Raw genomic sequence first — 10,327 nt, forward strand, 5'->3', positions numbered from 1 at the left:
AACTTACCACTGCAGGAAGAATATATTAGGTTAAGAGTCAGGAAATCTTTCATTCTCTCTTGTTAACACTGACAAGCTGGTTGAGTTTATGCATGGATAGCACTTAAGCTCTGTGAGTTTAGTTAGGAAACTAACAAATGTAGTTTATGTCTAAGATGAGTGAATCAAGAAAATGGATGGTAATGGGAAAGCGATAAAGAGAGTAGAAACATTGTCTTTCTTTCTCTTTATTTATCTAAGTTTGTAGAACCAGAATTTCTATTTTCTTCTGGATGTTAGAACAACAGTTAGCCCTTCTTTCTAATGACTACTCCCTAAGGTGGAAGAGGGCTTGAGTCTGATTCCTTGCAGCCACTTCTCTCTGTTGGGTGGTATCCAGCATTAAAAGTTGCTGTTTTCACAAGGCCTGTCCTTTTCTCTTTTTGGTTGACTGGCCCACAGGTCACAGGTACTATACTCTTCTTCCAGCCCTCACCTCTGAATCCTTGTGGTGAGCAAACCTGGGTTAGAACCCAGGTCCCATCATCTAAAGCAGAGATATGCAAATGTGACCTGCTGACCAAAATGTTTATGACCAATCCATGATAAGAAATGCAGACACTGTCTAAGCATTTAGAAATCTATAAATTTAGCCTAAGCATGAAGCAAGTCCATTTTTTCACATTAAAAACTAAATATCGATGTTGCCAAGAGGAAAATCTACAGCATTAAATGTTTATACTGGAAACCAAGTAAATTCTTTAATCAATAATCTAAGATTCCATTTATGTAATTTAAAAGAAGAGGTCAAATTAAAACCAAAGCAAGCAAAGGGAAGGACATAGTAAAGGGCAGGAATCAATAAAATTTAAAAAAATAGAGACAAATCAATAAAGTTAAAAGTTATCCTTTGAAAAGATCAATAAAATTGATAAACTTTCTAGCCATGTGGATCAAGAAAAAACAAAGAAGGAAGACATTAATTACCAATATTAATGTAAAAGAGAACATCAAAATAGACCCTACAGAAACTAAGAGGATAATAAGATAATATTATAAACATTTTTATGCCAATGAATTGATAGCTTAGAAGAAGAAATAAACAAAAATCCTTGAAAGATATAAATTACTCAAGAAGAAATAGTCTTAATTGTCCTTTATTACTTTCTGAAAATTCAGGCACAAAACTATCCAGCTTATAGCAAACCTTACATTATATTCTTGGTGTCTCCCACAGCTCTACAATGTCTTAATTATGGAAGGCACTTAGTTATCTATTTAGTAAGTGCCATTTAAAAATTTTTAATTAATTATTTATCTATTTTTCTTAAGTAGACATCATGACTCAGATGGGGCTTGAACTCACAACCTTGAGATCAAGAGTCACATGCTCTACTGACTGATCCAGCCAGGCACCCATCTTTTATTGATTAAAGCTACTGAATTTGTTATCCAAACTTTGCCATAAACAAGACTTCAGGCCTTCATGGGTTCACTGGCAAATTCTACCAAATATTTAAGGAAGAAATGTACCAATTTCATGCAAACACTTACATAAAACAGAAGAGGAGAAAACATTTCCTGAGTCATGTTATGAGGCCAGCATTATCCTGAAAGCAAACCCAGAAAAAGACATTATAGGAAAAGAATCTCATACTAATACAGAAATCCTTAACAAAATTTTGTCAAATTGAATCCATCAATATATAAAAGATTATACATCATGATCAAATAGAGTTTATCCCCAAAATGCAAAGTGATTCAATATCTGAAAGTTAACCAATCATGTCAGCAAATTAAAAACTAAATGCTCTGTACTCATATCAATAGATGCAAAAAAAAAAAAAAGTATTTGACAAAATCCAACAACCGTTAATGATACGATAACATTTTCAGCAAACTAGGAATAGAAAAGCACTTCCTTAATCTTATAAAAGTTATCCATGAAAACCTATAGCTAACATATTTTGTGGTAAGAAATGGAATGTTCTTCTCACTAAAATCAAGGAAGCAAGGATATTTGTTCTTACTACTCTTATTTGACTTTATACTGGAGATTGTAATCAGTGCAAAGATGCAAAAAAAGAAATAAAACAATGGAAAGGAAGAAATACAACTCTTTATTTGCAGACAACATGATCATCTAAGTAGAAAAGTAGAAAATCCACATAATCTATTTTTAATGGTATTAGAAGTAATGCGAGTTTAGCAATATTGCAATATGCAAGTCAATATGCAAAAATCAATATATAAAATGCAGGGAACAATCAGAAATTAGATTTTTAATGCCATTTGTAATAGCATCAAAAAACATGAAAAAAATAAATCTAACCAAATATGTACAAGATTTATGTGCTGAAAACTATAAAACACTGTTGAGAGAAATTAAATACCTACATAAGTAGATATACCATATTCATGGATTATAAGACTCAATATTGGGAAGATGTTAACTCCCCTCAAATCGATCTATATATTTAATTCAATCTCAATAAAAATCACAGTAGGATATTTTTATCCTTTTTATTTTAGGATACTAAATTATAAATTAAAAGCTTATTCTAATTAATATAGAAAACCTTATACCTAAAATAGCCAAATTATAAATTAAAAGCTTATTCTAATTAATATAGAAAACCTTATACCTAAAATAGCCAAAACAACTTTGAAAAAGTAGAATATCAACTGATTTTAAGGAACCCTCATGCACGGTTTGTAGGAATGTAAATTGGTATAGCCACTGTAAAAAAGAGTATTTTTAAATATTAAGAATAGAAATATCATATGACCATAGATATAATAGACCATAGACCATAATTCCACTATTGGATATTTACACAAAGAAAATGAAAACACTAATTTGAAAAGATAAATGCACCTATTTATTTATTTAAAAGATTTTATTTATTCATGAGAGACACAGAGATAGAGAGAGAGAGAGGCAGAGACACAGACAGAGGGAGAAGCAGGCTCCCTGCAGGGAGCCTGACGTGGGACTCGATCCCAGGTCTCCAGGATTAGGCCCTGGGCTGAAGGTGGGGCTAAACTGCTAAGCCACCCAGGCTGCCCCACTCCTATATTTATTGCAGCATTATTTACAATAGCCAAGATATGGAAGCAACCTAAGTGTCCATCAACAGACAAATGGAAAAGGAAAGCATGGTATATATAAACAATGGCAATGGAATATTATGCAACCATAAAGAGGATGAGACCGAGCCATTTGAAACACCATGGATGGACCTAAAGAGTATTATGCTAAGTGAAATAAGACTGAGAAAGACAAAAACCAAATGATTCCATTCATAAGTGGGATCTAAAAACAATTAAACAAACGAATAAAGAAACAAAAAAAGGCAGAATCAGACCTATAAATACAGAGAACAATCTGATGGTCACCAGAGGTAAAGAGAAGTGGGAGAGTGGGCAAAATAGGGGAAGGATGAGGAAGATATGGCCTTCGTGTAAGGGAATAAATAAGTCACAGGAATACAAGGCACAGTAGAAGGAATACAGTCAATGATATTCTAATAGGGTGTGATGGGACAGATGGTAGCTACATTTAAGATGAATATAACATATGAACTTCTTAAATCTGAAAACTAATGTAACACTGTATGTCAATTATACTTTAAAAAACTTATTATAATGCTACAGTAATAAAGACAGTGAGATAGCCAAGCAAATATAGACATACAGATCAATAAAACAGAATAGAGGGGACGCCTGGATGGCTCAGTGGTTGAGTGGCTGCCTTTGGCTCAGGGTGTGGTCCCAGGTCTGAGGATTGAGTCCCACATCAGACTTCCTGCATGGAGCCTGCTTCTCCCTCTGCCTGTGTCTCTCCCCGCCCCCCCCCATGTCTCTCATGAATAAATAAATGAAATCTTTAAAAAACAAAACAACAACAAAACAGAATAGAGGATCTACATATTTGCCACAGATATAGTCAACTGATTTTTGATAAATCTATCCAGATAATTCAGTGGACAAAGTGCAGTACTTTAAGTAAATGGTACTGGAAAAATGGAGCTTTTATATGCCAATAAAATTAAAATTAAATAAAATCTCAATTTTTATTCACCATATAAACAAAATTTAACCCAAAATGGTCATAGACCCAAATGTAAAGCCTAAGACTACAAAATTCCTAGAATAAACATGGGAAAATATCTTTATGATTCTGTATTAAGCAAATATTTCTTAAATTTAAGATGCAAAAACCATGAATCACAACAGAAGAAATTGGTTGAATAGGCTTAAAAAAATTTAAGGTTCTATTCTCTAAAAGACATTACTAAGAAAAATTTTAAAAATCAAGGCACAGAGAGAAAATATTTGCAAAAAAATTGATAAAGGACTTACATTCAGAATGTCTAAAGAACTCTTTAAAACTCAATAATAAGAAAAAACAATAATTAGCAAAAAATTTGAACATTCACATCGGCAAAGAAGAGATTTGGATGACTAATAAGCACATGTAAACATATTAACATCATCAGTTACCAAGGAAATGCAAATTAAAACAACAAAGAGATGCTACTTATTGGAATGGCTAAAAGAAAACAATGCTGACAATAGGAAGTGCAAGTGAGGATATGGAGCAAATGGAACTCTCATAACATTGCTGGTGAATACATGCAACAGTGCAGTCACTTTGGAAAGCAACTGGACAGCTCATATACAGTTAAAAATGTGCGTATCACATGACCCAGCAATTCCATTCCTAGCTATTACCCAAACGGAAGGAAACCATTCATTCATATAAAACCTATAAGTGACTGTTGCTGCCAACTTCATTCATAGTCATTAAAAGTTAGAAATAACCCATATGTTTATCAACTGGTGAATAGATAACAAAGTTTGTTAAATCCAACCACTCAACAATGAAAAATACTACTCAGCAATGAGAATAAATGAATTACTGATACATGTAACAACCTGATGAATCTCAAAAGCAACATGCTGAGTCAAAGAAATCAGACACAAAGGGCTACATGCTGTATAGGTCCATGTATATGACATTCTATTACTTGTTTCATCATTGTTTCTGTAGATTTTTCTCTATCTCTTTCCTGTCTCTGCCACTTTTGGTCTTTCCTTTCCACTCAGAAAGTCCCCTTTAATATTTACATAACTTTAAAAAAAATAGGAAATGCTTTGCAAATTTCTGTGTCATCCAAGCTAATCTTTCCTGTATCATTCCAATTTTAATATATGTGCTATCAAAACAAGCATTACATGGTATTTTTTAAAAGGTAAAACTATAAGCAACAGGGTCAGAGTTGCCAGGGCCTAGCAGAAGGTAACACTTTGGGAATAATTGGACTATTTTATATCTTGAGTGGTTGGTGGTTATGTGATTGCACATATCACACAATTCATCTAAAAAGGGTGAATTTTAAAAAGAATGTGGGATGCCTGGGTAGCTCAGTGGTTGAGCATCTGCCTCCAGCTCAGGGTGTGATCCCGGGATCCTGGGATCAAGTCCTGCATCAGGCTCCCTATAGGGAGCCTGCTTCTCCCTCTGTCCGTGTCTTTGCCTCTCTCTGTGTGTCTCTCATGAATAAATAAATAAAATCTTTTAAAAATTAAAATTAAAATGTTTGAATGTACACACAATTGTACAATTGCATCCTTTGTAACTGTTAAAATGACATTGTAGAAAAAAAGTATTTTTTTTTTTTTAAAGAGGGAATGGTAGAGGACAGAGGAAGACGGAGAGAGAGAATCTTAAGCAGCCTCCATACCCAGTATGGAGCCTGACACCAGGCTTGATATCACAACCCTGAGATCACAACCTGAGCTGAAATCAAGTTGGATGCTTAACTGACTGAGACACCCAGGTGCCCTTATTTGAGAATATTTTCAAAAAATGATGTAACATACCTAAATAGGGTTTATTTTTAAATTTCAAAAATGCTTCAACATAATCTGTTAACATACATTCCTGATTTTTAAAAATCTCAATAACAAAAAAAAGCAATAATGTAACTTACTATGCTAATAAAACATAACATTATGAGGAATTATCTGAAATGCTCAGCCAAGAGTCTTCTAAATAATAAAATACCAGAAGAAGAAATAAAATAAAAAATCAGAAGAGAAAGTTATAATTATTTATAGATTATATAATTAGCCATATGGAAAACTCAAGAAAATAAAGTTGAGAAAATCCTGTTACATGTGACAGCACAGATGAACATTGAGAACATTATGCTAAGTGAAATAAGCTGGTTATGAAAAGATAAAAACTGTGTTCTCCCATTTAACGAAGCATCTAAAGTAGTCAAACCAATAAAAAGAGAAATTACTGGGACACCTGGGTGGCTCAGCAGTTGAATATCTGCCTTCAGCTCAGGGCATGATCCCGGGGTCCCAGAATCGAGTCCCACATTGAGCCCCTGCAGGGAAGCTGCTTCTCCCTCTGCCTGTGTCTCTGCCTTTCTCTCTGTGTCTCTCATGAATAAATAAAAAAAATCTTTAAAAAAGAGAAATTACAAGCAAGTAGCTGGGAAGGGGGAAATGGAATTGTTACTCAATGGATGTAGAGTTTTAGCTTTGCAAAGTGAGAAAATACTATAAATCTTCTTGCACAACAATATGCATATATTGTTATGAAACAAGCGTAAATATACTGCTGTACTATACATTTAAAATGCTTAAAATTGTACATTTTATCTTATGTGGCTTTTAAAAAAGATTTTATTTTTATTTTATTTTATTTCAGAACCTATTTAAACTAACTATAATTTTCTAGGTATGTCTAGCAACATTTTTCTAGATATGTATCCTTAGGCAAGGGAAAGAAAAACAAAAATAAACTATTGGGACCATATCAAAATAAAAAGCTTCTGTACAATGAAGGAAATGACCAACAAAACTAAAAGGCAGGGATCCCTGAGTGGCGCAGCGGTTTAGCGTCTGCCTTTGGCCCAGGGCGCGATCCTGGAGACCTGGGATCAAATCTCACGTCGGGCTCCCGGTGCATGGAGCCTGCTTCTCCCTCTGCCTATGTCTCTGCCTCTCTCTCTCTCTCTTTCTCTCTGACTATCATAAACAAATAAAAATTAAAAAAACATTGAAAAAAACTAAAAGGCAATTATGGAATGGGAGACGATATTTGCAAATGACATACTCTTTCTTTTAAAAAGATTTTACTTATTTATTCATGAGAGACACACAGAGAGAGACACAGACACAGGCAGAGAGAGAAGCAGGCTCCCCACAGGGAGCCTAATGTGGGACTCAATCTCAGTACCTGGGATCATGACTTGAGCCAAAGGCAGACGCTCAACCACTGAACCACCCAGGCTTCCTGCAAATGATATATTCAATAAAGGATTAGTATACACAATATATAAAGAGTTTATACAAAACAACACCTAAACGAACAGACATTTTTCCAAAGACATCTGGATGGCCAACAGACACATGGAAAGTGGCTCAACATCACTCATCATATCACTTCAAACCTGTCAGAATGGCTAAAATCAACAACACAAGAAACACATGTTGGTGAGGATGTGGAGAAAAAGGAACCCTCTTGCACTGCTGGTGGGAATGCAAACTGGTGCAGCCACTGGGGAAAACAGTATGGAGATTCCTCAAAAAGTTAAGCACAGAACTATCCTATGATCTAGTAATTGTGCTATGGGGTATTTATCCAAAAAATACAAAAGCATTAATTCAGAGGCATACACGCACTTCTACGTTTATTGCAGCATAGCCAAATTATGGAAAAGCCCAAGTGTCCATCGATAGATTAATGGATAAAGAAGATGTAGTTACACACACACACACACACACACACACACACACACACACCACGGAATATTACTCAGCCATAAAAAAGAATAAACTCAAGTCATATGCAATGACATGAATGGAACTAGAGAGTACAATGCTAAGTGAAATAACTCAGTCAGAGAAAGATCAAATACCATGTGATTTTACTCATTTGTGTAATTTAAGAAACAACAAATGAGCAGAAAGGAGCAAACTCCTAACTATAGAGAACAAACTGATGGTTACTAAGGGGAGGATGGCACAGGGATGGGTTAAATAGGTGATGAGGATTAAGGAGGGCATTTGTGATGAGCACCAGATGTTGTATGTAAATGATGAATCACTAAATTCTACACCTGAGACTAATATAACACTCTATGTTAACTATATGGAAATCAAAACAAAATTAAAAAATTAAATAACTATAAAACTTTACTGAAGAACATAAATAAAAACTTGAATAAATGGTGAGACCCATTCATTTGGGGAATATAAAAAATAGTGAAAGGGAATAAAGGGGAAAGGAGGAAAGATGAATGGGAAATATCAGAAAGGGAGACAGAACATGAGAGACTCCTAACTCTGGGAAACGAACAAGGGGTAGTAGAAAGGGAGGTGGGCGGGGGGTGGGGGTGACTGGGTGACAGGCACTGAGGGGGGCACTTGATGGGATGAGCACTGGGTGTTATTCTGTATGTTGGCAAATTGAACACCAATAAAAATAAATAAAAAAAAAATAAAAGAATACCACAAAAAAAAAAAATAAATAAATAGTGAGACCTGGCATGTCCTTCTGAGATAAGGCTGATTACTATAAAGATGCAAATTCTTCTCAGACTAATCTATAAATTTAATGAAATTTCAATAAAAGTTCCAATTAGATATTTTAAAACTCAAATATAATTTTAAGACATCCAGAACATGAAGGTCTGAGAATAGTCTAGAACATATTTTAGAAGTATTATAAACAGTGCACAGGATACAGAGGTTGTTGTTCTACATGTTAGGTATTAGAACATATTATAAAACTATAGTAATTTTAACAATGTGGCACTGTGCATTTTCATTTTCAGAAAAGACAGGAAATTTTTTGACACGGAATGAAAGTTCAGGAACTTACTTAAGCATATAACAAACTTGATATATGATTCAAGATGCTGAGGAAAAGATCTAAGGTCCATTATCAATAATTTGAGCTGAGACAACTCGCTTATCTTTTGGGGAAAAAGTTAAATCCTTATTCTTTATGACATATCCAAATAAATTCCAAATGCTCCATGTATTTAAGTGTATAAAACAAATATTCAACTACTCATAGAATGGAAGAGGACTTCACAAGGTTGAATTCTGATACAGCTCTATAAGGAAAGGTTGACAAGTTAATATAAAATTAAAACTACGATGAAGAAAACATTAGGAACTTAATGAAAAGAAGCAAATGACAAGAGAAAACACATTTACATTACAATAGATCACCAAAAGGGAAAAAAAACCCTTCTTACAAATAAATGAAATGAACATTTACATAAGGAGAAATTCATAATATAATTCATAGAAATAGAAAATACACATCAGAAAAGATATTCAACTTCACTAGTAACTAAATAAATGCAACTTAAAATCAGAATTTGGGAGCCCCTGGGTGGCTTAATTGGTTAAGTGGTTAAGTATCCAACTCTTGGTTTTGGTTCAGGTCATCATCTCAGGGCTATAAGATGGAGCCCAATAATGGGCTCTGTGGTTAGCATGGAGTCTGCTTGAGAGTCTCTCCTCATCCCTCTGTGCCCCTCCCACTCATGCTCTCTCTCTAAAATTAGTACATCTTTAAAAAAAATCTTACAAAAAATAAAATTGGAATTTGTTTACATCTTAAAAGCATTATCCACAGTATTCACCTTTGTTATGTTGACGGTAGATATGAATTCATACAACTTTAACAGGAAATCTGATAACACCCACTAAAACATCAGAAATATTTATATCTTTTGACTCAGAAATTTCCATCCAAAAAACTTACCTTAAAGAAAACATTGTTTGGGGATCCCTGGGTGGCTCAGTGGTTTGGCACCTGCCTTCAGCCCAGGGTGTGATCCTGGGGTCCTGGGATCGAGTCCCACATCGGGCTCCCTGCATGGAGCTTGCTTCTCCCTCTGCCTCTCTGTCTCTCATGAATAAATAAATAAAACCTTAAAAAAATAAAGAAAACATTGTTCAAGTGTGCAATCTGCAAGGATGTTCAATAGAGCATCATTTATAATTACAAAAACTTGGAAGCAGCTGAAATATTACATTGGTTTTAAAAATGTTTGAATGTACACACAATTTCATCCTTAGCAACCATTAAAATGACAGTGTAGGAAAGTATTTAATACCATAGAAAGCTGTTTATTTATTTATTTATTTATTTATTTATTTATTTATTTATTTATTATTTTTTAGAAAGCTGTTTAAGGAGAAAAGTAGATGTACTATGTTACCATTTGGAAAAATTAACAAAAAATACAAAGAATGGAAATATACAAGTCAAAATGTTAATAGTGACTTTTTTATATCTGTATTA

The 10,327-nt window shown here is 34.0% G+C and overlaps 1 pseudogene; it reads right to left on the bottom strand.

Moving 5' to 3' along the window:
• Positions 1 to 5,123: 5,123 nt before the first annotated feature.
• Positions 5,124 to 5,217, bottom strand: LOC144295619 (U6 spliceosomal RNA; annotated as a pseudogene).
• Positions 5,218 to 10,327: the final 5,110 nt, after the last annotated feature.

This window comes from Canis aureus, chromosome 23 (genome assembly GCF_053574225.1).
Source record: "Canis aureus isolate CA01 chromosome 23, VMU_Caureus_v.1.0, whole genome shotgun sequence".
In the NCBI taxonomy this organism is placed as follows: domain Eukaryota; kingdom Metazoa; phylum Chordata; class Mammalia; order Carnivora; family Canidae; genus Canis; species Canis aureus.